The 23,440-nt window shown below is 41.1% G+C and overlaps 1 protein-coding gene across 3 annotated transcripts in view; it reads right to left on the bottom strand.

The window, feature by feature from the left end:
• LOC136864037 (very long chain fatty acid elongase AAEL008004) overlaps positions 1 to 23,440 on the bottom strand; it is a 367,556-nt gene that overhangs the window by 276,887 nt on the left and 67,229 nt on the right. For all 3 annotated transcript variants that reach the window (XM_067140558.2, XM_067140556.2, XM_067140555.2), the window contains exon 2: positions 8,976 to 8,991. The gene's annotated coding sequence lies outside the window, so the exon portion shown is untranslated. The remainder of the gene's footprint in view (positions 1 to 8,975; positions 8,992 to 23,440) is intronic.

Here is a 23,440-nt window from a genome sequence, read left to right as displayed (position 1 = left end):
CAAACTTTCCGCGGTAATCACCATTCTCGACTAACCGGAAATGATTCTTCATAGCCTTCAATACTCTTAAGGGCCTGTACTACGACTGCCAGATAAACAGCGAGATACAGTTTCGCAAACTAGAAGTTAAATATTTTCTTGAGTAGGCCCTACCAACGGATTTTATCTACGGTATTTTTATGCGAGAGTTTTAGTGTTGCGTTGGCAATACGGTTATTGAAAATGTAGCGAAATTTAGCGTGGTGGTGTACCCGTTCCCTGGTGTTTTCCGTTTATTTAGCGCTATTCCTTTTGAAACTGTATGACTAGATTCCAATATTAGACTCTTATTAGACTATAATGTAGAAGTTCAGGTCAAGAAACGAATGAGGACTGAAATTGACATACGAATACATTTTAAAATTAAGTATGTAATGAAACTCAAATTGTTGTAGAAAACAACATATCTGACAATGTTACCTGGACGCAAGAAAGGCAAGGTTCAGGTTATGTATCTCATCAATAATTTCTACCACACGATATCATTTTGATTTTTGTCAAATACTAATTGCGAAGATGCGCGTTACGGCGAAAGTAAAGTTTGCATTCGTCATCAATGTCACCGTACGTGGCGGAGGATCATAAATGTTATTCTATTTATTGGTGCTGATTTAATAAGGTAGTTTTTCGAAGGCAATGTCAGAATAATAAGTGGCAAACATTTATCTCACTGTAGTGTAAGTGCTTAGTAGTAAGTTTGTGTGAAGTCGAAGAAATATGACCTCCTTCACGTCCTCATTCGTCCGACGAATCACCATGAACTAAGTTACATCGTATACCTTTATTCCATAAGAGCGCCACACAGATTTGGAATAGAACCCAAACCTTTGGTACGTACTCTAGTGATTACGAAATGTACGTTTAGAAGGTTACAAAAATGAACTATCGGGACTAACGATAAATAACGGCGTGTCAACATCAAGCAATGACGCCGTAACAATGGCTACATAGGAACCTTGCCGTTATAATTCTTGCGTGCAACTCATATACTTAGTAGCAATAATTTGCTAGCTTGGGAAATCTTTAAAAATTCTGTGATAGCTGGACAGGCAACGTGATATATTTTATAAATATATACATTGATTACATTATAACTTATTTTTCGTACAGCATCATGTAGATTTAGATTCACCGAGCTCGATAGCAGCAGTCGCTTAAGTGCGGCCAGTATCCAGTAATCGGGAGATAGTGGGTTCGAGCCCCACTGTCGGCAGCCCTGAAGATGGTTTTCCGTGGTTTCCCATTTTCACACCAGGCAAATGCCGGGGCTGTACCTTAATTAAGGCCACGGCCGCTTCCTTCCATTTACTAGGCCTTTCCTGTCCCATCGTCGCCATAAGACATCTGTGTCGGTGCGACGTAAAGCAAATAGCAAAAAAAATTAGATTCGTTGCGATGTGCAGCCATCTATTGTTACAGCAGCGTCCCCGACAGGAGAAAAATCCCACTTTAACTGCCTCTCCAACTTCGGCGTAACTAACCTTTAGAATATTCTCCCCGATTGCATATAAACGAAAGCCGTAGCGCACGTATTCTATCGAACTTCCAGATAAATGTGCAAACTGCCGCATAAATTCAAATCGGACTTTTATCTGGCTGTCGTAGTACAGGCCCTAAGTGTGATACTGTGAACTGCCGAGTAAACACACGTGAAGAGTTCAGCGAAGATGACAAATAGCAATTCATGGAAAAAGGGAGCGTGGCACCTGACGCGCGAAGTGTTGCATCTCAGGTGTCAAGAAAGTATTCCTTATCTCAAGAGACAACGTTACTGCAGAAATTTTAGCTATCCACTCAGCTATGGAATTCGTCACTTCCGTAAAATTCTAATATTTCCTGACTCTCATTGTTCCCTTTCAAAGTTACAAAATTCTCGCTGGAACCTCTCTACAGATCAGTATATATATTAGACATTTTGAACTTAATCTATACCGCCCAGAATCAATCAATTAATCAATCAAAACTGATCTGCATTTAGGGTAGTCGTCCAGGTGGTAGATTCCCTATCTGTTGTTTTCCAGCCTTTTCTTAAATGATTTTAAAGAAATTGGAAATATATTGAACATCCTCCTTGGTAAGTTATTCCAATCCCTAACTCCCCTTCCTATAAACCAGCTCAGGAAGTACATCTATGGATTAAAGGCCACGCTGGTATAACGATGAAAGAGATAAATCAGCTATGTAAATAATAATAATAATAATAATAATCATAATAATAATAATATTTGTTTTACGTTCCAGTAACTACTTTTTCGAACTTCGGAGACGCCGAGGTGCCGGAATTTAGTCCCTCAGGAGTGTTTACGTGCCAGTAAATCTACCGGCACGAGGCTGACGTATTTAAGCACCTTCAAATAGCACCGGACTAAGCCAGGATCGAACCTGCCAAGTTGGGGTCAGAAGGCCAGCGACTCAACCGTCAGCCACTCAGCCCGGCTGCTAGCTAAAGCCACAACTTGTGAACTCCACCTTTACAAACAGTTACCATATTCTGATTTCCTGCCCATAATCAAAGAACAGTTCTACAGGGAATTGTCTGTATGCTGGAAAATATCACAGCTTATAAGAGGAAAGCACTATGCTAAAATTTACTCCACCATACCAACGGAAATCTGGTTAAAGAAATTGAAACCAACTCTCTGACTCCTTTCATCTTTGATAGGAATGCGTCTGGGCCATGGATGCTATCCGAGTCATCTACACAGGATCAAGGTCTTCGACAACCTACACTGCCCAGAAGACCCTGGAGAAACAGCCGATTTGAACCACATACTGTCATGTAAGAAGTATTCCCAACAACAGAACCATCTGTACTCTTGTTTAGTGAAGTTAAACACCTAACTGCCAACTTCAGTTGCCGTCCTGTTATCAAACCTAACGCCACAATTATACGCTGTAATTTGCCAATACTTATCAGACTAGTATTAAATTATAAGATAGGACTCTTCAACCACGAAATGTATGGGGCATAAATTTATTCTCACTCTGTAAATGCTGGCCGCATGGTCTACCGAGGCCTAACGGCATTAGTAGTAATAAAATAAAAATACCCAAAATATTAGGCTAGTAATTTCAGCAATTTTTTTAAAATGGTTTTGAAAGATTTTGTACACGTCTTCCCTTAATGATCAGCGTCGAGGACTTCCGTTTCAGACGCTCCTGGGATCTATTCTCGATCGGTTCGGGGATTTCAGCCGCACCTGGGCAATTCCTGTGACAGACTACCAACCAGCACAAACCCCTCCCCCCCTCCCCAAACACACAGAGTCCAGAAGAGCACCTGATCGTAGTGTAGTGAGACTCAGATCGCACACACACGACCCTCCAGGATGTAGAAAAAGCGGAAGAACAAAGGGATACGGGTAAGAATGAGAAGGTACGAGCCGTTGTCTTACGGTACCGACACGAGGCACCTTCAAATACCGCCGGACTGAGCCAGGCTCGAACTTGCCAAGTTGGGGTCAGAAGGCTTGCGCCACTCAGCCCGACGAAATCTAATTTTAACGTTGCCGACGGTGGGGTTCGAACTCGCCACGTCCTGAATGCAAGTTTAGACTGAATTATTACTATTATTCTTAACTTTGTCCGGTGCATGAAGCGGTGGGGAGAGGCCCTGAGCACAAAGCTCACTGCTGAAGAGGTAGCAGTTTTACACCTGTCCGAACAATCAGGTGTGTGCTTTCAGAGCAGTTCATACCACCTGACGTTATCTTCGTTAGGAGCTTACGGAATTCATGTTATGCACATTCAGTGGCACTTCTCCAGTACTCAATACAAGAGTCAGAACGCAGCCAGCCGCAGGTACGTATCAGCCATGTAAGGGTGTAGTGGGAGAAATGACCGAGGTGCAGCTACACCATGCCAGACGATACTTGAAAACAAGGCAAACAGATGGCTGAAGAATGCAGACAGGATGTGCAGTGTAGTTTGTTAGGCGCTTGCATCCTACATTCAAGGTTACATAGTTAAATCCCGATGCAATTGGAATCGCAAGAAGAATTAAATGGAGGACACAGCTATTGGTTTTCTGATAAGTTAAAGGGCCACTTTCACGGCACTTCCGTGCCTTAGGACGATAAACTTTGAAAGGTTGTTTAAATTATCAATATCATTTTGATTAATATGAGGGTCGAGTCATAAGTCATGGCAACTATTATTTTCCCGCGAACAGGAGACAACACGGAAAATCTAAGATATGCAATTGGAAATATAGGACATGTACTTATGCATAGTGTCTGAAGACAAATTCCGACTTCAGGAGATTCTCGTAGGAAAGTGACAGAACACAGGCCATCGGTAAACATTGTTTTATTATGGTATAAACAGCAAATACACAAGAGTACGTACGAAGGACTAGTCTCCACTGGCTATAGACCTTCGAAATACTCGAAGGTTTCCACTGTGCGTTGCCAGCGGTGGGGCAGGCGCTGAATACCACTTGCTGCATGTGTATCGCTAACGCGTGACACCTCTCTCCTAAATGCTGTTACGATGTCCTCTTTGTTAGCAAACCGTTGTCCACGTAATGGCTTCTTCACTTTGGGGATTAGATCATAGTCAAATGGGGTCAGATCAGGGGAATAAGGCGGTGTGGAAGAACCTCCCATCCCCAACGTTGTAAGCAACGATCGTTGCTCCTGCTTGCTGACTTCCATTTTCTGACGCTCTCACACACACTGAACTTAGGGCATGCTTAGACCCACACTGTTGTTTACATACACCATCTAGTGGCATCATACGCAAGTACATACCGTAAGTTTCCAAATGCATATCTTAGATTTTCCGTGTTGTCTCCTGTTCGCGGGAAAAGAAATAGTTGCCATGATTTATGACTCGACCTACGTATCTTCACCAATTAATCGCCTTAAGATACGCCCGAATACGAATTTTGTCATCTAAAAATGGTTTATTAACGTGATAAATTTACTGACGCGGTTCTCACTTTTGAGCACTTACAGGTCCATCAGGATACATCCTGCTACCTCAGGCACAGCAGACGAACATTTAACTAATTATGCTATGCAAATCCCTGTGTGCCTATCTAGTGGAGATAGAACTAAAAAATTAAAGGAAGGTGTAGTGCATAGGTCCATTATAGATATCCGAATGCCTAAACGGGAGTTACTGTTATATGTCTCACCGAAACAGATAGGTCTGGTGGCGACGATGGGAAAGGAGGAAAGGTCTAGGAGTGTGAAGGAATTGCTCGTAGCCAAGCACAGCATTTACTTGGTGTGAAAATGGGAAACCACGGAAAACCATCCTCACGGCAGCAAGCAGTGGATTTCGAACGCACTATCTCCCGAATATAAGCTGGTATCTACGTGAACATAAATAATAACTAACCAGACAACGTCGCTATGGAAGAGACAGAAGTGAATAGTGAGAATGATTGCTGGTACAAACAGGTGGGAACAATAGTAGAAGGGTACTCTGATCGACGAGATGAATGCTAAGTTGGGAATTATCTCTATGGATGAAACTGTTGTATAAACAGACTCCGGTGGTAGAGTGACGTGGATCGAATGGGGGAGGATGGGTTACCGAAGAGAATAATGGACTCTGCCGTAGAGGGTAAGATGAGCAGAAGGAAACCAAGACTTATGTTTCATACAGTTTGTAATGAAGGTATGGAGCTGAGGCCACAGAGCTAGTTGCAAACAGAGGATTGCAGAGGTGTTTAGTTAATCGACAGAAGCTTGCAGACTGAACGCTAAAAGAGATGGAACGAATGAACGAATCAAGATTTTAATTGTCACTAGGGTGTCGGGATTTCCACCGGGAGTTCTTTAACTTTTCGAAAGCCAATGACACTGATTTATTGCATTTAAAAAGCCTTCAAATGCAACCGACCTTAGCTGGGATCAAACCCGCCATCTTTGAAACAGAAGGAAAACCATTAACAGACTGCTACATTGAGACTGGTTGAAATGAAGGTAAGTTATAGAAAGACAGCTTATGCACGTGTGGTAAGTACAGATAAAGTAAGCTGACTGCTAGAGACGAAAATCAGTGATTTTAAAGCAGTGACTTGGAAAGTTCACCATTTACATGTAGGCGAGTTAAATAATTCTCGTACAAGTTCAGTTCTATGCTTTTACTAATAACTCCGCCCTTCAAGTCTAGCAGTTTTGCATATTTACGAGTGCTAGGGGTTTCGTCGCATGCATATGGTACAAGAGAAGCCGCCGAAAGATTGCAAACAGCCAGCCCAAGTCCATACTTAAAGAGAAAACTGAAAAGAGAGAGGTGTACGAACAAAATCGAGATAGTACCATATCCATGCATCACGAGTATAAACAAAACGACGCCTCCCACGATCGATGGTTAGCTACAATTTCAACCAACCTTAGAGCACGCGAGGAAATAAACGAGGACAATAAAGACATCTTTGGTAAGCCCATAATAGAATACCTTTATAAATAATAATAATAATAATAATAATAATAATAATAATAATAATAATAATAATAATAATAATAATAAATGCACACATTCATTATAGACTCATTCCTTTCCGAGTCCCAGTCTGCGAGCTTCTGAACTGAATTAACTAAGCGCCTCCTATTCCACATTTGCACTTACAGTATCTCTGTTGCTCAAAAACAGAGTATTACTATCGCAGCCTTGGTCACTACTTCTCTTTCCCTCCACAACAGAGTCCATTATTATACTAGGTAACTTACCTTCCTCCATTCGCTTCAAATGACGACTACCGAAGCCTGTTTCTGCGTACAGCTTCATCCATAGACTTTACTTTTAACTTTACCTGTATCTCCCCATGCAGAGTTCCCTCCTGCCATTCTTCCAATCTCTTTTACCGGCAATCATTCGTTATTTTCATGTCTTTCTTCCGACATATCAGCAAGATATCCTGGGTCCACCCAGCTCCACTCCCGTGCAGTGTAATCTTACTTCTTTCCTACAGTATACAGTTGATCGCAACTGCGAGCTCACTGCATTAGTTTTGCTGCACCTTGAGTCAATTTAACTTAGTATGCTAAATACACATTCTAAGTACTTGAAATAATTCACCTGTTCAGTTTTTAATTTCCTACTAGTAGTAATCTTAGGCATTTTCCCCAACTGACATTACTTCAGTCTTGAAAATGTCAACTTTCATATCATACTAGCTGCCCCTTCCTTCAAGCCCCAAAACATTAGATTGCAGGCTTTCCACATAGTCTGCCATTAAGACCAACTCGCTGACACAGGCCAAACTTCCTACTACACAAGTGGATCTCTCCTCGCTATTTTACACATTTCAACAGAAAATTCAAGAATACGATGACCAAGAAATGTAAAATAGTACTGCTTTGTCTAACCCTTGCAACTACTGTACTTTGAAACAAGAACTTATTCATCAGTTCTCACCGCAGCCCAACTGTCAACATAAATACCTTAGATTGCCTGAAATAACCTACCTATAATGCCTCAGTAGGCCTAATAACAGTTTCCTTGGTACTGTCCTATGCCTTTTCTGGATTAACTAAACAAACATACCTGTCTATTCCTCTCGTAGCAATTTACAGCGACTCTACGCATACTGAAAATGTGGTCCAGGCAGCCCCTCTGAGGTCTGAATACACTATCATATTCGCGTGGCTATTGTATCTGGAATGTAGCCTATTCCTAGGCAGACCGTTCGTGAATGGTGGGCTGTATCTGGCAAGCGAAGTACTTTGATTATGGTGTTGTAGCGGAGGAATGTAATATATGTGTGCGAATAGCAGAAATGTGTAGGGGCAATACAACTACTCACCCCCAAGCTATTGGAACCAGTCATCTGCGATTAAAATCCCACAGGCCAGCTTAGAATGGAACATGGGACACCTCAGACAAAAGGCTGGCACGCTACCATTCGGCGAAGGGGACAATTCCTTTCAGGGTTCAGTCTGCACGCCTATGAATTAACGACGCGCCTCCACAATGCTTTGTCTACAGTATTTGCAACTAGCTACAAGGGCCCTCTTAAAATAATATATATAGTTGCTTTACGTCGCACCGACACAGATAGGTCTTATGGCGACGATGGGACAGGGAAGGGCTAGGAGTGGGAAGGAAGCGGCCGTGGCCTTAAGGTACAGCCCCAGCATTTGCCTGGTGTGAAAATGGGAAACCACGGAAAACCATCTTCAGGGCTGCCGACAGTGGGGTTCGAACCTACTATCTCCCGAATACTGGATACTGGGCGCACTTAAGCGACTGCAGCTATCGAGCTCGGTCTTTTAAAATATTAAAAAGGGAGTAAAGTCTGTTACCCTCTACTCTTAACATTCATGGCAGAGTCCACTATTCTCCTAGGTAACTTACAGTACTATCATCTGTCTCGCATGACCCCATCTGAGGCAAGCTTATACATAGTTTCATACACCAAATTAAAGCTTAACTTAGTTTTTATCTCATTCCCAGCACCCTCTTGCCATTGTTTCCAGTAGTTTGTACCAGCAGTCATTTTCGCAGACTATACCCTATTCCTAGCTGATAAATTCTGAGCTCACGCAGCCTTCGCTCCTGTACAGCAAATTCCATCTTAAAATAGGTATATATTATTATTATTATTATTATTATTATTATTATTATTATTATTATTATTTGGTTAATGGCCCCTTAATGCCTGACCATTTTAAAAGAGACTGTATCGCGCAAATTTTCCCAGGGAAGGTTTTCTGCAAGGTTCTCGCAAATGTAATGACATGGGCATTCGGTATTTAAGCTCTCAGCACTCTTAAATGCTAATCGGCTTCGCCGAGATATGTTTATGCAATATTGTGCATAGAAATCAAGCACCTATTCAACCACGCCACGCAGCCGTTCTGATGGCAAGAGTAGTCCTGTGCATATCAGAAAGTGAGAATGTATTTTGTCGTGATTGACTTTTTAATTTAGTGATGGATGTCTATGTCATTTTTAGTACATACCACACTGCAACTCACCTTGAAGTGCCGAAACCTGCAACAAAAACGACAGGAATTAGAATGGCTATCATTTTTCAGCAACCAGAGAGTATGGAACTGAAGAGTAGTGGATAGAAAACAGTACTAATGTTTTTTATAAAGTAAAAATAAAAAGTTGTTCGTCCGTTCGGCTAAAATAGTCTTGTCAGCACTTTTTGAATCCTCACGGGAAAATGAAATGTTGGATTTTCTTTGAACTCTGTATTTAAGATAGGGGCGAGTAGGTTCTTATCAATCAGGAGGTGGGGGATTCAGAGTGGGCCTAAAACAAATCTCAGATAGTATTAGACCTGAACAGAAATTTAACATTGCTGTTCATCGCCTGAATGTAATCAAGACTATGATAAATAAACGACCTTATGATTATGTTCTTGAATTACTAAGTTATCAATTATTGTGTATCAATTTACATACGTTTTGTTAAGTGGAAATAAAAAATGCGGAGATTCGTATGAAAATATAAGGCATTTAAAAATAAATATCAACTCGTAGATGCACACAGAGCCCACCTGTCGCAACCCTGAAGATGGTTTTCCGCGGTTTCCCATTTTCACACCAGGCAAATTCTGGGACTGTACCTTCCATCCCACCGCCTAAGCCCTTCCTAACCCATCGTCGCTATAAGACCTATCTGTGTCGGTGTGACGTGAAACAAATTTTAAAATAATAGTATTTAGTACAAACTCATCCTGGCTTAACAGACGTATATAATCCATACATCTTTAACATACAACTTTACATTATATAAACTAACAATCGCAACTTTCGAGGTTATTATGCGGGTCGTCTCTTACGCACACCAGAAACAGAACATTGTTCTAAGATACAGATTTCAACTATGAATGAATTAAGTCTCTCAGATAAGAAATTTTGGCTGATACTGAATTCACACTCTCTTCGAAAAGAGTGCAGATGTTAAGACCGAACACCTGATGCAAATGGGATATGTTAAAACTAGTAATTATGTACCGTATGCGATTACAATATGTGCAGTTTCGAATAGGAGATTACAATTGCACATAATCTCATTTCGTTTTCTGTTCACACGTTCTTTCCAGGAAGCCAGCAAACAAAATTCAAGTTCGGTCACTACACGTAAAATTTCAATAATGTTATAGAGCCATAGCTAGAAAAAGACTTAAAAAGTAAAAGTCCTATAATATCCTTTTGTGAACAGGATTTTGAAAAAATGATCGCCATCTACACTATATTCTGCCTTTCGCAATTCTTGTGTATGTTACATTATACTACTTCCCCGATTCTTAAAGAGTTTACTAATTTCATTCAAGATTGCTTTATGCTAAGGCCATTTACCTGGGCTAATAGGACCAATCCCACCTAGAAATTTATTTAGATATGCAATATGCGACAAAACATTCGTCTTTCCTGTAAGCTGATGTGCTCGAGGAAATGAGGAAGATAGGACGGCATCCCAATTTAACAGTTCTGTAGCAGTATCCGATGTGTTTAAAGCGAGTTCCAAAAGTTGGAAAAACAATTATATTTTACTTTTCTACAATAAACTTTCGACTATTAAGTCTTTTTCAAGAAAATTATTAGACTTACACGAATTCCAATTCTTTCATAACCATGATTCTTGAAATGACTCGCTGAATTGTTAAACATACACCAACAGTTACATTTCAGAATTATTTGTCTTCCATATGCAGGATCAATTTTAAATTCTCTGTTGTACACACGTAGTTTCATAAAAAATACTAATATTCAAATCGGGGGAGGGGGGGTTCACTAATACTTTCTGTAAGTTATTGAATTGCAGCCGTTTTTTCTTCTACTTTAACATTAATAATATACTCTTCGCTCGCACAAACCAAGTATTTTAGCGTTATAACTTTTTATAACTCGCTTTCTAAATCCTCAAATGTAAAGTGCTACTCTATTACACTGGGTACTTAAATCAATCGTAGCGAAAGTAGGAAATGAACAAGAACGTGTTTTAAACTAATAGCTTTAAGATAGGCCTATTGCACTTATAGGAAATCGAAGGTTGGCTTATAACATCGGTTGCTTGTGTACCGATGCAAAACATTTATGGCCTGACATTTGATGCAGGTGAAATTTTAACAGTGTTGCCATATTTTGCTAGTAAAATCTCGTTGGGCGTGATTTGTTGCTAGTCATTTCATTTTTAGTTTTGTCTAACCATAAAATGTACCACAGGACGTCATATGGGTTGAGTTTCCGACTTCTCGCATATAGCACTGAATTAGTGATGTTACATCAGCTGATATAGATTACGTGAGTTTAAATGAAAACATTTTGACGTTTCATGGAGAACGGCTGTTCACTAGAGAGTCCATGTGCTGAATTTATCGTTTAAATGGATTCTTCAGCGTGCCTACCCACAGCAATCTTGTCAACTACAACAGAGTATCCCGGGATCCGATACCATGACCTTGAGCTTTCCCGACTACTCAGCCGGTCAGCTGCCAAGAAATCAAAATTATCCCGGGAAGAGTAACACTCAATCACTGCGCTTACCTAACTAAATTCTCATAACTAGTCTTAAGCAATCTTGTCGAACATCGTTCTTCAAAATTTATTGGGGTCTGTAACCCATGTGGATTTAGCCCAGTTTTACGACCAGATGCCCTTCCTGACGCCAGCCCTATGTGGAGGAATGCATTTGATATAGCACATTTCTGTGGTGGTTTGTAGTGTGATGTCTTTTGTTGTGTGTAGACGAAGAGAGGCGTATTAAGATGAACGCTCCGTCCGCGAGCCAGAGGAATTAACCGTACACAGTTAAAATCCCCGAACCGACCGGGATTCAAACCCACGGTCCTCTGAACCGAAAGCCAGTACGCTGACCATTCAGCCATGCACAAACACCAAGTTTAAGAAAGGCTTGATAGGCGATATGTTTATAATCACTTCCCGTGATATTTCTAGCGTCTTACCTTTATTGCGATTGTTTTTGTTATTTCAACTTACAAGTGGAAGTCGAAACTATAGGACCATCGATTTCGTTCAAACGTCTGTGAGCTACGTGAAAAATAAAGATACGTGTCAGAGGGCCCGTAGCACTGGCCCACATTTAACGAGAAAATAATCCTTCACATTTAACAGCCTCCGTCCCTCTTAACAATTGTGTAAGTTCCTGTAGTGTCTCTGATCAGTCTCACTGACTTCCACGCGGGCGCATCGTGTTTTTTTGATTTATCTTATAATTGTTTGTTTCTTTAACCATGCGGAATTATCGTTAGAAAACAAGCAGATTACATACCAACTACTCTCGTCCAAGGTTGATTTTTGCTATGACTTTCACTCTCCCTATCTCATATCTTAACTGCAGCACTGGTTATATACATAACCGACAAAAAGACTTGGGCAATTAGAAACGACTTTACGATGCAGCTTACATTTTAATTTAAGTATTTCCTAAGCTTCATAGACAAAGAAATACATAAAAGTTAGCAAAAATGGAAGAAAAGAAGAAGTAAAGATGAGGCATTTACGTGCATCGAACCCATCTCTGACCACTAGTGCAACAGGTGCACACAAACTGCCGATAGTTATACAGGCTGTTAAATTTAAAAGGCCATTTTCTCGTCAAATACGGGCCAAATACCTCCGAGTTCGAACGAAGTGGTTTCCTCTGTTAGAGTCTACTTTTTATACTGTAAATGTGCTCAATTTCATTGTCAGATGTTTTGAATTTTTTTCTCTGTAATTTGCACTCTGTTGTAAGAATATATTTTTCCAAATACATACGCCAGTGCTGTGGACTGCCATAAAATCAATTGCGCTTACAAGAATAAAATAGTGCCGAGCAAGTGGCTGTGCAGTTTGCGTCACGTAGCTATCCGCTTGCATTCGGGAGATAGTGAGTTCGAACCCCACTGTCAGCTGCCCTGAAGAAAGTTTTCCGTGGTATTCCATTTCCACAGAAGGCAAATGTAGCTGTACCGTAATTAAGGCCACGGTAGCTTCCTTCCCACTCCTAGCCTCTTCTTATCTCGTCGTTTTAAACCCTATCTGTGCCGGTACGACTTAAATTGTAAAAAAAAAAAGCTAGTATGTAATCTAACATGCCAAATTCGAACGTATGAAGTTTATTTTCTAGAAAGAATAACAGTGATCCATACTACGTCATTAAAAAGACCATCTACGTAATTTAATGCTCGGAAAAGATTCAGGAGCCTTAACTGGCATTAAAAGCGAATAACGTTCAGTAAGCACCACATTTTTCTCAAGTGATAAGCGGGAGAATAAAAGAATTGTCAGCTGAAGTAAACCGAGCAGAAAAATAATTATCGTGCAATTCAGGCTACAGTGACCTTACTCTTGTAAGTGAACGTTCGTCACCATTATAAACCAGTCGTATGTGCGTTCCACTTTCATGGCACCTACACGTGTAATGTGCATATTTTGAGGCCTACTGTGAAGGTTCAAATCTAAGAAGTTACTTGTTCCAAGACCACCACACATTACTCACTTTTCAACATGATATCAGCTAGCTCCCTTATGTAATCAACAGGAATGTAAATAAAAACAAACCGAACTTCAGAATTCAAATTCCTGCCACAATTGTAGGTACAATTTTCACGGAAGATATTAACTTACAAAAATCAATATACAAGTAATAACAGTAGTACTTACAAGGAAGACCTACAAGTGTACCCAAAACATTCTACCCTGTTAAATGGGCCCTCAAAAAGAAAATGTTGCTAAAACATTTGGAGGTTCAGTGCCATACAAATATTTTGGGCGGAAATTAACTTTTTACACGTCTTCCTTCGAGCTTTTTTTAAGTGTACCGAGTTTGATTATGGTTTCCGAAGAGGCTGCCCAGCCAAGGCGGTTCACCCGAAAGGGCGAGGTTTCGATTCCGTCAGGAAGTCGAAATTAAAAAAGATTTTCACTTCAGAAGAGGCACATGGCCATGAGGTCCACTCAGCCCACACCAAAAATGAACAAGTTAATTCTTGGAGGCAAATGCGGTCGGGCATAGCGCTAACTACTCCATCCCACAGTGCTGAGGTTAAGATTAGAAGCCTTTACCTTCCACTCCTCCAAGACCCTTCATGGCCTGCACGAAGATGGCTTGGCTTGGGGTTTCCGGAGAAAGTGCACATAAAGATTAAAATGTCAGCTGACAGTTGAGGGATGGTGGTGCCGTATTTAAATAAGTATTTAAAGCACTTTTGTTGCAGGAACAAACTCGTATACAGGGTGATCAGTTTGTGATGTCACAAAAATATGTGCAGGATATAAACTAATGTATTTAAATATATACTAGTGTATTTACGATTTTGTGACTTGGGACAGTTGCATACAAAGGTCACGATAGTTGTGCGAAATTGTCCAGTCCTTTACACGCCCACCACGGCGGACTCTGCGAACTCCATACCTGCCGGATGTAGCCTAAAGGTATTTTTGTCTGATTTAAGCCAACACCTTCACAACTCAATGTGTTACGCTGTATTATACTTAACTGAAATAATAATAATAATAATAATAATAATAATAATAAATTTGCTTTACATCCCACTAACTACATTTACGGTTTTCGGAGACGCCAAGGTGTCTGAATTGAGACCCGTAGGAGTTCTTGTATGTGACAGTAAATCTACCGACACGAGGCTGACGTATTTCAGCACCTTGAAATACCACCCGACTAAGCCAGGATCGAACTTGCCAAGTTGGGGTCAGAAGGCCAGCGCCTCAACCGTCTGAGCCACTGAGCCCGGCGGCGCACAAATAAACATAATTTGTTGTTGTAACATTTTTTATTACGAACTTTCTCTTTTTTGCAATCCACAGATCTAAATTGGGTAGTTCATTGTATTCTTCGATTTGTGTTTTTGTTTGTATTCAGTTAATGTTTAGTAGTGTACATTATTCATTTTATATTTTGAACCTTGTAACTGGTGAAAGCCTACAAACAAACAAACAAACAAACAAACAAACAAAGAGCACGTTGCTATGCAGTAGAATGACCATGTTGGGAGACGGTCAGATTGCCTGGACCATACGCGAGGGCATAGCGGGAAACCTTCCATAAGTCAATCCCCCGGTTCTCACAAGCTGTCAGTCATATTTAACCATGGGAAAAGAATGCACGGTGTATTCTAGAAATTTGTTTTTATGGTGTCTCAAACCCTGTATTTTTTGATTCAGGAAAGCTCGAAAGTGAATAAACATGTAAATTGTTAATAGCTTCTCACATTAAGGTACGTAAGCGATGAAATGCTCCCTGTGTTGAGATTGAATGTTCGCACAGATGAAGAAGGAACAGTTTTCTGTTTGTGTTTCGAACTGTTTCAGTATACAGTATGAAGACATGCGACAGACTTGGCAAGTTTTCCAAGTTGTGTCAATTTGTTCTTACTCAGCCGGGAGAGCGCTAGCTCCCCGAGCTCAAGTTTGCGGGTTCGATTCCAGCTCAATCCGGTGGTATTTGAAGGTTTTTAAATACAGCAGCCTCGTATTGGTAGACTTACCAGCACGTAAAATAACTTCCGAGGAAAAATTTCCGGCACCACGGCATCTCCGAAAACCGTGAAAGTTGTTAGTGGGACGTCAAACCATATTATTATTATTATTATTATTATTATTATTATTATTATTATTATTATTATTATTATTATATTATTAAGCGCGTACGAATGTCATAGCAAGTGATACACGATGTGAAGTAAAAAATACCAACACTTTTCCCTAGTGCCGTTCAAGTTATGATCACGTACAAATAAAACATTTTAAGGGAGTGTGTGTCCGATTCTTCATCACATATTTCTTTATCTGTTTATCCTCCAGGGTCTGTAGCGGACGTCTGAATTGCATACTCAAAAACAAACTGTATTTACATCGGGAACGTGCTCCTAACACTGAACAGTAGCGCACTGAATGTAGCTGGAAACCTGCCACTGTGGAAGCAGTAAGATGGGGCCACAGTCTATACTGCCTTTCTGCAACATTTTGAAGACCGAGCAAGTGGCCGTGCGGTTAGGGTCACGCGGCGGTGATCTTGCAATCAAGAGATAATGGGTTTGAACCTCACTATGGGCAGCCCTGAAAATTGTTTATCGTAATATTTAACATTTAACACCAGGCAAATGCTGGGAATGGACCTTCATTAAGGCCACCGCCGCTTTCTTAGCCCATCGTCGTCGTAAGAATTGTCTGTGCTACGTAAAGCAAATTTTAAAAAATGGAGATCGCTTTAATTCGTACCCTTCTCAGGATTAAAACGAACTTACGCTCTTCAGTGTGCTAAAACTAACTTTGAATGAAAACATTTATAAACTACCTGAAGGAGAAGACTAATTGTAAAAGTATTAATCTGAAAAAGAAACAACTTCATTAAAATAGAGTTGACATTTTTCGTAGCCCCACTTTGTGGTGTACTGGTTAGTAGTTCGAGGGGGCCGATGACCTTCGATGTTAGGCCCCTTTAATCATCATCATCATCATCATCATCATCAGAGGCCGGGTTCGATTCCAGATTGCCACGAAATTTTAAAAGTGGTACGACGGCTGGAACGGGGTCCACTCAGCCTCGGGATGTCAATTGAGTTTGGGGGGGGGGTTGTTTCCCTCCTCAGCCATTCTCGAAGTGGTTCTCCGTGGTTTTCCACTTTTCCAGGCAAATGTCGGGATTGTACGTAACTTTAAGCCACGGCCGCTTTCTTCCCATCGCCCCACAGTGCCCCTGGGCGATGTACTGGTCCTCCTCTCCAGTTTATCTCCCCGACCCAAAGTCTCACGCTCCAGGACACTGCCCTTGAAGCGGTAAAGATGGGATCCATCACCGAGTCCGAACGAAAAACCAACCCTGAAGGGTAAACGGATTAAGAAAGAAGGAAGATGACACGCTTCGTTCGTGAAAGAACATCAGATTCTAGCAAATCACACTATTTTTTTTTTTTTTTTTGCTAGTTGTTTTACGTCGCACCGACACAGATAGGTCTTACAGCGACGATGGGACAGGAAAGGGCTAGGAGTGGGAAGGAAGCGGCCGTGGCCTTAATTAAGGTACAGCCCCAGCATTTGCCTGGTGTGAAAATGGGAAACCACGGAAAACCATTTTCAGGACTGCCGACAGTGGGGTTCGAACCTACTATCTCCCGAATACTGGATACTGGCCGCACTTAAGCGACTGCAGCTATCGAGCTCGGTACACTCATTTAGAAATGAACATTTGTTTATGACTGTTTCAATACATAGGAACTTTTAAGTCTTGAACTTATCTTAATGACGTCCTCCTTTGTCTCTACTCAAGGTATAGTTTCGGCAAACTGAAAAGAGGTAACTTAGCTTCAAATATAGGATCTCACGCCTACATATGGGGCGTACTGAAAACGAAAATCAGTTTTCTGGTCAGATTACCCACTAGTAATGTTCCCAAATTACGGGAAAAGATGGCCATTTTGTGTCCTTACGGCAACCTGCATTCATCAGCATGAATGACAATCTATAGAACAGTCCCCAACAATGCGCGAGACGTGAGGGTGCACATTTCAACACATTCTGTACTGAAGCAGTTCCTGACCAGAGAACGCGTTACCTTCTAGGTGGCCTGTCTCCCCCCCCCCCCCCCATTCGGGGAGGGGAATGAAAGCCTGCCCTAGGTCCTGAAGCAGTTCTCTACGTGCTGCTGTCACCATGCATGTTGTAATAATGTAGAGCGACGTTTGTTTGTAATTTCGGTACTGTGTTTTGCTGCGTAATGTAATAGGATAATATTTCAAAAGTACCGTCACACTAAGTTTTCCAGAATATGGCACATAATTCAAAATAAAGTTTAAAAAGGTAAATTTACTTGAATTGCATGAAAAGAGTGTCATTTACCTCAAAAATGTCTAAATAGCTTAAAAATTCACTGTGACATCGGGCAACATCACAAGACAGTGTGGCACTAACGTAACTATAAATCTAGAACTTTTCAGAAGAAAAATAACGTTTTTAGAATACTAAATTGATAATATTTCACATACGAATTAAAGCAAAGAAGAACCAAAACATCATTTATACCGGTGTCCCAAATAAATATCGACAACGCTTAGTATGTTGTGCGGGAAGGCAATGTGATCGGTTTTCAAGAAGGAACTCATAGCCAGAAACACACGACTTGGACGCTGTAGCGCATCGAAGTGTAAGAGGCGTGTGCGTTCCACATGTCTTCAATAAACCCAACATGAGCAGCACATCGGGGTTGGAACTGTATCTCCTACGTCACTGCAGTGCTGAGCCTCACGCACATTACCCACTACGTGTGGTTGTCTTGGAACAATTTCAACCGCTTCGTGGACTCCAGCAATAAGGTCCTCCACTGACGTTACAGGAGTGTCACACACGATACTTTTCATACTATCCCACAGAAAGTAGTCGAGGAGCGTCGAATCTAGCGACCGTGCTGGCCATGGAACTGGTCCACCTGTGCCAAACCACAGATTTGGATATGCGACGCTGAGGCGATTCCGCACATTTACATCAAAGTGTGCTTGAGCTCCGTCATGTTGCAGCCACATTACCTGCCGAACATTTAGTGGCACTTCATCCAATAAGGTAGGCAAAACATCCCTAATAAATGTTAGGTAGATCTGTACTGACAGTGTTTGGCAGTAGGTATGGCCCAGTTATATGGTCACCAATTATCCCAACCCAGATGTTAATAGCGAACCTGTGTTGGTGATTTCGAATCAGCTGCACACGCGGATTTTCGTCCTCCCTAAGAAGTATGTTGTGCAAGTCTAATACGCCGTCTTTAGTAAAAGTGTATTCATCCGTGAATAGCACCAAGCTGGCTGGAGTATGTATTGTTGTACATACCACTGCGAAAAATGTACCCGTCGTGGGTAGTCCTCCCGTAATGCCTGGACTTTCTGCAGATTATTTTATTGTTGTGTTTGGATAGTATGGATGGATGGAGCTGCTGTTCATGGACATGGCACTTACCTGCGTGCAGCACCTGTGCCACTTGCCGTGTGTTGGTGGATTGGTCTTCTTCGAACGTTGTCAGCACGTCGACCTCGGACTGTAGCGTTCGAGCCGAGCGGGCATTATAGGCGAAGTCATAAATATGACTAAGGTTGGAACTATCCCTCGATCTGTTTTCGGAACGGCCAAATGAGGCGTGAGTAGTCAAATGTTACTTCAATGACGTATCCATTTTTGAGTCAGTACTATTATACGCAACTGTGGACTCTCCGCCTGTTCTTACATAATATTTAACGTGATGACCAAAGTGAACGTAGGTCCGCGCAGCACAATTTTTCGACCATGTTACCAGTATATTGCATATAAGTAGGACGAATTCGTGGCTCAGCACTCTTACACTCAATGTGAACGCCCCTTCTTGGAATTATCAGCATGTAAGTCAAACGTGTAGCTCTGTTAGACAAAGTACAGCAGAATTGATCGTAGTTGAACACAATAACAGCGTTCACGTCTAGAAGACTACTCAGCTATGCACTTAATTCTTGGAGCAAGTAATAGTCAAGGTGTCGTTGCTGCCAAGAATTGTGCCGGAACATGTTGTAAACGTTGTCGTTCAGACATCAGTGTAATTTGATTACTCGATCGACGCGTAGCATAGACGAGCCAGGTGTCAGAAACACAGTCGGTGGATGAAGGCAGACATTTTCGCGAACCCTGTGCATAACGACAGAAATTACCAGAAGGGTTAGTGTCGGCCATCTAATTGTGCATTTTATCTCGATCTGTTCTTGGACGTCAAGGACTTCATCCTGTTGATGTCCTGGTAGGTCTCGTCTAGGCAGCTACTTAACGATCAGTTGCGATGCCGCATTATGCTATAAAGCAATTGCCACAACCACTGAAGGTAATGAGTTTGCTGTAAAGTTAAGTTTGCCATTAAATCAAGTATTAATTTTATATCCAGCATACCAATGGTCATAATACTCATTCCTCTTATCCGTAATAACTGAGTTCACAGTTCGCAAGACATCCAGCTAATCTATTCTAATGGAGACTTCGATTGTGTAATTTTCATGTTCTCCACCAGGATGAGCTGAAGCACGTGTAAGCTAGAAATGAGTAGGATAATTTCCATCTTCCTGATTGCCCGCTCTCGTGTAGTCCCCACCCGCAAATCCGAATGGGGGACTATTCCACCTCAAGTATTTTACGCTGGAAGAAACCATCATCAGTACATTAATACAGAGAGCTGCATGTCCTCTAGAGTTAGTTACGGCTGTAGTTTCCCATTGTATTCCGTACGCACCGTAATGTGCAGTTCTCAATGGATACAACACGGTAAGAAACGATGTGAAACCACATTCTGGACGAACCAAACGTTGTTTGCTTCCAGTGGCCTGTTCAACAATCCAGTTACTATGTCTGGGATAATGAAAATAAACATGTGAATCGAGAACTGATAAAATTATTTAAGCTTGCAGTTACACGTGACTTAAAATTGTTGAGGTTCACGGAGCCTCCATATGTATCTTAAGTCGGGAGCAATCTGGGGTATCAGCAATGGATAATGGAAGCAAACGCATAAGAACAACTTCACCCTTGAAATCATAGCTAAAAATCTGTACCCGAGAGCCCAACCAACGTGTCACATCTTATGAAACTTAAAGCTTTATAAACGCAAGTCCATTGTCATTTTTATAGAAATAAAATAACTAAACATTTTAAATGTAAATTATATTGGTGAATGTGTCCAGCGATCAAAATTACACAATATATATCAAGAACAATGATGAACACTCATTGCCTAAGTCATAATGCAGCAAAAATGCCCTTCAGCTGACTAAAATGTGAAAAACGTTCGTTTAGCTCTTAGGTACAGATGAAGATGTATTTAGTTTCTCTCTTTGATGATGATGATGATGATGATGATGATGATTGGGCCACGTAGCTGTCAGCTTGAATTCGGGAGGTAGTGGGTTCGAACTCCACTGCTGGCAGATCTATACGTTCTATAGCTGAGAACTAAACAAACGTAAGTCACATTTGTCATTTTACAGGAGAGGATAAACGTCACGTGTAGAACATCTTTCCTACCTTAGGCAATAAATGTTAATCATTGTTACCGATATATTTTGTGTAATTTTGATAACTGAACACATTCATTTCTATAATTTAATTGGTTCTGAGGTACATAAATATTCAACAAGATTCTTGATGGAGTGAGATTCCGAAAAACATGGCAAGAAGGAATCACTTGCCCTATACACAAGATACATGGTGAAAGATAAAATGCAAGTAATTACAGAGGGATAACGTGACTGGCCATACGAGGCGAAACACGTGCACTCCTAGAAGTTTTTTAAACCCTAAGTGGGCTTATGGCCTAAGGATACAGACTCTACGCCTATTCTACGCCAGGGTGACTAAATGAGAAACCTTAAATACCTAAAAGGTGTTAACAATTCTAGAAGATAAGAGACTTCAGTCACCCCATACCCAGTAGAATGGGAATGAACAGAGGGTTTTCACTTTTTCCCTTACATTACATCCTTCCCGGTAGGGAATAAAAGAGTCAGACTGGCCGAAAATTTTACATTTAATCCACGAGGTTTAGAAATTTACATAAAATAAAAGGGCTTGAAACCTTCCCCTCAAGTTATCTGTCAGAGCTATCGCATGTTAAGAAAATTCTGCCATTACCTTGAGTTACTGGGCCTTACGAACGACGACCGCGGCGTCTAACATATGTTTATTCCTCCCTCCCTCCCCCCCCCAATGAAAAAATTACCCTCTTGGCAGGTATATGTTATGTTCTATTGTTGTCTCAATCCACTATTGATTTAACTACCACGAAAGATATATGGTCAGTTTCTCGAGCGTATATATTTCCTTTATAGGAGTGTTTTAGCTAATTGCATTACATTTTACTATCTGTGTGAAGCAGGAGTGTAGCCAAGGGGCAGGGTTTCAGGGGGTTGGATAACCCCCATGTAAATATTAAAGAAAGAAAAACAAACTAACAAACTAAAATACACAGAGACGACACTGTACAACCAACAGATCTCTTGAATTTACTTTCCAAGAAGCCTCGAAAGGTGGATTTGAGATTGTAAACTGAAAATACCATTCGCTATAAATTTATTGACCTTTATCGTATTGTTCATGTACTGTATTTTAATGTAAGATTTCGTAGTTTATTGGAATGCGAATATCAACAAAATTCACTTGTATCAGTGTCTTTATAATAAGTCTTGCATGCGCGCACCAAACACTCACAAACAGCATTGTGTTCTATCATTTTGTAACTCTATCCCCCCCCAATAAGCCGATCCTGGCTACGCTACTGCTGTGAAGTAGGAGATGGGTAAATGGAGCTTTAAGGAAACCTGTTCCAAAGGCGGCACTCGGAACAGTAGATTGGAGAAAAAGTATCTCTTTTAGATTTCGCAGGCAACTATCGCAAAAATTGAAGTTGGTTTTCTGCAAGTGAAAGACTGGCCCAAGCACTGGAACAAATTCAGGTCAATGTGAACGCCAATGTGGGTGAAGAAGGCTAGAGAGTGACCTACAAATGCTCTCAGAAAGTACTTAGGAAGAACTACGTCTGATAGAGTTCTGAAGTACCACGCACAAGTAGCCGCTCTTCTACACAAGTATTCACAATTACTTGTAATGACTCCAATTCTAGCCATTGCGTTAAGAATCAATTTTCCGTGAAGAGTGTATTGCACCGGGTGAGTAGGTCGTGCGGTTAGAGGCGCGCAGCTGTGAGTTTGCATCCGGGGGATAGTGGTTTCGAACCCTACTGTCGGCAGCCCTGAAGATGGTTTTCCGTGGCTTCCAATTTTCGTACTAGGTAAATGCTGGGGCTGTACCTTAATTAAGGGCACAGCCGCTTCCTTCCCATTCCTAGCCCTTTCATATTCTATTGTCACCATAAGACCTCCGTTGGTGCGACGTACTGTATAGCCAATAAAGATAAAGAATGTATTACTTGCGTTCCTTCAGTATTGTACAATATTATATGGAGTCTAACATGCTGATACCTCGTTTCAAAATACGGCGTACCGTATCCTTTCACCTGTCGATATACTTATCGAACGCCATACACTTCTCGTTTGTTATAGAAACATGGGCTCCGCAAGCCGAGTAGACAGGTGACGAGGCGTGACAATATGGGTAATCCATTGCAACACAGAAATATCGAGCTGTATTCATAAAGAACTCTCGTATTTCATTCTATGAATAGGCTACCCAGTACTGTATTTGCGCAGTCGCCATCGGATGTTCCGTGCAGAACATCATTACTGAATTTACAGTATCGATGACTAATGTAAATCTCTACTGTTAAAAGAGTGCCAACACTCTTAGACTAGAATATTTAGCAAGGTCCCTGTATGAAGTGTGTAAAGCTGAACTAGAGTCAAGTTACTTGGGCTAAAATGTAACTATTCCAAGTTTCATAGTAATGAGGAATTAATGTAAGTGTTTAGCTAGTGAATCCTTAGAACGAGTAACATACTTACAAAATTATCTAG

This window comes from Anabrus simplex, chromosome 2 (assembly GCF_040414725.1).
Source record: "Anabrus simplex isolate iqAnaSimp1 chromosome 2, ASM4041472v1, whole genome shotgun sequence".
In the NCBI taxonomy this organism is placed as follows: Eukaryota; Metazoa; Arthropoda; class Insecta; order Orthoptera; family Tettigoniidae; genus Anabrus; species Anabrus simplex.
Note: the sequence above shows the minus strand (reverse complement) of the source record. Positions and strands in the feature narration are given on the sequence as shown.